Raw genomic sequence first — 6,000 nt, forward strand, 5'->3', positions numbered from 1 at the left:
GTTACGCGTGGACGTCCTGATCTCGGCTGGTCATCGACTCTTCCTGTTGCGTTAAGACGTGAAACTAATCGACTAATAGTCGATTTGTGAACTCTGAATTGTCGAGCGACGTGAAGTTGCGTGTTCCCTGCCAGAAGCATCGCTATAGCACGTCCTCTATCAACCTTTGATAACCGTGGCATAATTGTAAAAGGAATTATTGTTTGCAAAAGTATTGGCGATGATGTGGCTCAATGTTAGTGATGAATTGATACTGGTTTGAATGAAAAAAGAACGCATATGTTTGTACAGGCACGGTTTTTGATGTTTTTACCGCGCCGGAAGTGCATAGGTCTCTAGTCACACTTGGGTGATTTTGAAGATTGGTATGGGTGTTAGACAGGGTGCATGTTTATTTCCGCGATTTTTATACAGATATGTATATTTAATACAAAATTAATCACAATTTTCCATGTTGCGTTTCTTTTTCGTTTCAGTATAGTTAAAATAAAACATGAGGAATGGCAACCTTGGACTACAGTGATATTTTGTGACATCATCATGGAGAACAATTATTACATAAGGATTATGGCCGAAAGCGACGTCGCACGGTCATACAGTGGTGGAGAATTCCGGGGCAGTATGGATAAATAACTGCAAAATTTCAGAAGATCCAACAAATATGGCAGCCAAGGAAGGATTATTACCAGTATCACCTTTCTCTGGAGAGGGCAATCCAAAAATATGGCTGGCCAAATTCGAAAAAGTAGCCAAGCTGAAGAAATGGAAGGATGATGACAAAATATTGTATTTTTCATTGTGCTTGTCAGCAAAGGCGGAAAAATGGTACTGTGTCAAATGGAAGGAAAGAAGACAAACTTCCTGGGTGAAAGAAGAAGACTTAAATACTTCACCTTCTCACTTAATAAGAGAATTCCATATTCAAAAGACACAAAAAATATATATCTATAAATGCCATTCCTCTGTAGGTTACATGTATAATGGAGTTACAATTGACCCAAACATCCAGTTAGGATGGGGAAATAAGTAGGTATATGTTTGGTACATGTACAGTTGAGTGTAGACTAAAGGTTACACAAAGTGCACTCCGTTTGGACTCGGAGTGCACTCCGTTTGGACTCCAGGTAAACTTGGAGTGCACTCGGAGTGCACTCCAAGTTTAGCTGGAGTCCTATCAGGCCCCAATCCTACCTGGGTCCACATGTGTCACATGTACCTGTAACCAAGTACATATATACATGTACATAATGTTTATAGATAGATGTATACTCTTATACATTTAGACTCCTTAAACATGTAACAATAAAATATGTATTACTGTTTTATCTTTGTATATATATCATCTTATTATTTTGTTGGTTCATTTTTCGTTGGTTAACTAACAGCATCTTATATAATTGATTTTTTCTATTAGTTAACCCTATATAAAATGAATAGATCTGGCACTTCGTTGAAAAATGTATGATAGCATTCCTTTGATTTGAAGAGTTTTAACAAGCCACGTCAATAAGTAGAAAATTGGCAGTTTGTGGTCTCTCAAAATGTAGAGTTTGATTGTGTACTGGACATAACTTGTACTCCAAGTACTAAGTACTGTTTTATATATATTTCAAATACTTTTCTTCCATATTTATCTTAACATACAATAAAAAAGGTAAATATTTACCTGTATATCAAGCATGATTACAGGGGTGTGGAGAAAAGACAGACTTACACTGACCCCAATAATGACCCCTTCCTACAAGTTTACCTCATACTGTGTGAAGATCTGGACAGGTGTACACACGGTCATCTAACTAGATAAAGACCCCCTTAATTGTTAGATGGAAACTGGTCATCACACCTTACCTTTACCTAGCCCAAGTTTCCTCTGGCCCTGACACCATGTCTGGTATGGTGTCAGGGCTAGCGGAAACTCAGGCTGACCTATACCAAGGTCATATAGAATATAGGTACGGACTTGTGGCGGTCGATATCTGACACTTTTGAAATAATATGATTGTCCATTCCTATTACAGTATTATTAAAACATTCCTATTACAGAATTATTAAAACAGTTATAAGTCATTATTATAAAAAAAAAAATAAAAAAAAAAATTTCAAACTGGTACTATTACTTTGTCTTTGATATTATAATGGAAGCATGTATAGAGTATTAGAGGTCAATATGTAAATCAACATAGATTAATATAATTTTCATGTTTGAGTTAAGTAAATACTTATCAAACATTCCATACACCAACTGCAGCTGGCCTTATGTCCTTTTTTTTTTAAAGTTTGAACATTTAACTTTATTTTTTTTTTGTATTTGTTTTATTTTTGAAGAAGATCATTTATACATAAATACAAACAAATCACACATCTCTTACATTCTCTGAAATGTACATCATAGAATTCTTTCTTTTATACATTTTAATATTTGTCACACATCCATCTACAGAGGCTACTTACACACTTGCAAATATATAATGACATACAAAACAGTTTATACACATACACTTACTCACATGTCTGCTCATGTAGTTAGAAACAAACAATAGCCAAATACATATCACTCGCATGCACTTCCTTACATACATCTACATTCATTTAACAGACGTATAGAAATTTGTATATACTTACAGTACACATATACACAACCAATCTTACACATGCACTCACTTACACACACAGAAAATAAAAATGAAGAAGAAAGAAGAAAAGAAGAAAAAAAATGAGAGGATTGAAATTCCTGTAAAATCAATTTTTTTATGAAAAGAGAGAGAAAAAGAGAGAGGGAAATAGAGCGAGAGAAGGATGGAGAGACGATGGCAAAACCTAGATATAGGCACTACTGACATATCAGGGCTGAGGTCATAGACCTAAAAATTATATAAATAAGATGGAGGAAAATAATTATAACAATGTTCAACTGGATGTAAGAAATAAACATGTCTTAACCAAAAATTTGTATTAGTTTTTCCCATTTCTTCCAATCATTTACAAATTTGTATTTTGTAACCTGGCATTTCTTGTTGGTAATGAATTTCTGTATTTTATAGTGATCTACAATAGAATACAAAAATGATTGAATATTTAGCGATTTATGCAAACATCTACACCTATAAATGTACTGCTTAATCAGTAAAATAATTAGATTGTCCACTTTAAAAGCTGGATTGTTGTTATTATCTATTTTACCAAATAACAAAGTTTGTTTATTTATTGTGAAAGGGATGTATAATGCAATCAACAGCTCATCAAAGCTTTCCAAAAAAATTTGTACTTCATCACACTCCCAAAATAAATGCACAATTGTTTCTCTATCCGAATGGCAAAGGTTACAAAAAGGGTTATTTAATAATTTTGTTTTAAACAGTAGAGAGTTGGTTGTTAGAATGTGATGAGAAATTCTAAATTGTAGCCACTGCAGTTTAGAATTTTTAGTTATTTTATAAGGAAGAGTATAAATAGTTATCCAATCTTCATCATTATATTCAAAGTGTTCTTCCCATTTTTCTTTGCCCTTGGCTTCAAGTGTGTTTTTGGTATTCAATAATTCGTATATTCTTTTCACCCCCTTGATATTTCCAAGGAATACTGAAATATGTGTTGGCAACACAGGATATAACAATTCAATATATATATGATCACTTGTATCCAAATTTTGTAAATATTTTCTAATGGCAGATAATATTCCATTATATTTCAAAAAATTTGTATTAATGTTATATCTAATTGAAAATTCTTCATATGAGAAAAAAGATTTGGATCTGATATCTTTTAAAAAATCACTAATCAGATAAACACCCTTTTCATGCCATTTTGAATAAAAAACAGTCTCACCACCAATTCTTATATTGTTATTGTACTGTAGTATATTTGGTTATTCAATTGTACTTAGTTAGAAATGTTAATGTTAATAGTTTTAGTAGTTTTAGTAGTTCAGGTTTATATTGACCATGAGTAATTAGATGGGGTGCCCTATTTGCCCTACTTTGCCCGACTTAATTATGTACATGCTGACCGTGAGATGTTAGGCAGCATAATACACCAGTCATTCACTGATAACGCTTTAATTACCTTGATCCGTGGCTACTGGTCTACGTTTGACTCTGTTTGGGATTTATTGGCCCATGGCTTCGGGAGATCACTCTGGGGGTTCTTTATAGGTCCTCTGTCAATATTACCTATGGTCATCATATACTCATCCCTAATTACTATCTAAATGTTTACGTGTATGTGTATCCACATATCTAGGTCAACGGACCGCCTGCTCCGACAGTTTGCCCGACTGCTCCGGCAGTTTGCCCGACTGCTCCGACAGGATTTGGTCAGGTTATGTCAGAAGGTCAGTTCAGGACACGTTTGCCCGATCGGGCAGTCGTTGCCCGACAGACTTTAGTATATAAGGAAGAGTGAGAGAGAGCTCGGGGAGTTCGAATTCGAGGTGCCTAGGTGTTGCTATGTTGGATTGTGCTGGATATGTTTGAGAGGGATTTACCTCAAACTGTGTAACTGTTGTATATGTTGCTGATACTGAATACAAGAGTCTGAAACTGGGAGACGGTGTTGTTTTGTGATGTTCTCGACGGCCCACGCATACTAAATTATCCAAAACTCGGACATTGTAGCGAGTGCCCGACGCTACCACTGAGGGCATTGCCGAGTGACTCCGGAACTGTGACACGGTTGTTGAGTTCGCCGGGGGTTTTCGCGCTACAATTGGTGGCAGCGGTGTGGGATTTAAGTTGAGACTTTTACTATGGAACAACACAAAGAAGTTCTCCATCAAGAATCTTTAATTGATTCTGGACTTGATGTATCGCCAATAAAACCAAAATTTACCAGCACACCTAGAAGACGAAAGTACATGGCGGCTAGAACTCCCCTTCAAAGGAGCCGCCAGGATGATGTTGACGCACGCACGTCCGATCGAGATGGATCGACACAGGAGGGATGTTGTTCGCTCTTTGTGTGCGTGTTCTCCCTAGTAACTTTAGCATTAGGACTAACAGCTCTACTTGTGTATTGGAGTTATGAGTACGTCTCCAGTAACATCTTAGTCGATGTCAGCGTCCTGCAGCGATATGCTAAACAGGGAGGATTTATTGGACTGTTATGTGTGATGCTGTACACGACGGTCTCAACTGTAACCAAGTTGGTATGGAATACAAGAGGCCCATGGGCCTTAACGGTCATCTGACAAACACTTACACTTACAGCAGGGACACACCCCTCAATCCAGCATTATTACCATAAATCATTTATCGCAGCCAGTTATGTTTTAGATCAAATTTGGTTTTTATCCATTTAGCTTGTCCAGGAAGAGCAGCATCATAAAGCAAAATTTTAGCCAAGTTCCCATTTTTGGGGCATGCCCCTCTGTGTCCCAATGGGTCAGACAAGACTCATTTATATCAATTAGGATTGCCTTTCCCCAATGATGTTTCATGCTAAATATAGTTGTAATCAATTAAGGCATTAAGGAGGAATTGCATTTTAAAGAAATGTTTAACCTAAGCGCTCCTTTTGCCCCATCTTTTTTTCCCCAGGGGTCAAACCTGTCTCATTAAAAAATATGATTGCCGTCACCTTATATTTCACATCAAATTAGGTTGTAATCCACCAAAAGGTTAGGGAGGATTAGGATTTAACAGAAAATATTCACCAAAGTTCCCCTTTTGGGGCCCTGCCCCTAAGGCCCCAGGGGTCTCACTAGCCTCGTTTATATAAAATATGACCACCCTTCCCAAAGGATGTTTCACACCATATTTCGTATTAATCCACCCAAGGGTTAGAGAGAAGTAGGATTTATAGCAAAAATTCACCAAAGTTCCCCTTTTGGGGCCCCGCCCCTCTGGCCCTAGGGGTCAAACCAGCCTCATTTATATAAAATATGATTGTCCTCCTCCAATGATGTTTCACACCAAATTTGGTAATAATTCACTATGGAGGTTAGGAGGAGTAGTATTGTAAAGCAAAATTTCATCAAAGTTCCCCTTTTGGGGCCCTGCCCTT

Source organism: Pecten maximus, chromosome 5 (genome assembly GCF_902652985.1).
Source record: "Pecten maximus chromosome 5, xPecMax1.1, whole genome shotgun sequence".
NCBI lineage: Eukaryota > Metazoa > Mollusca > Bivalvia > Pectinida > Pectinidae > Pecten > Pecten maximus.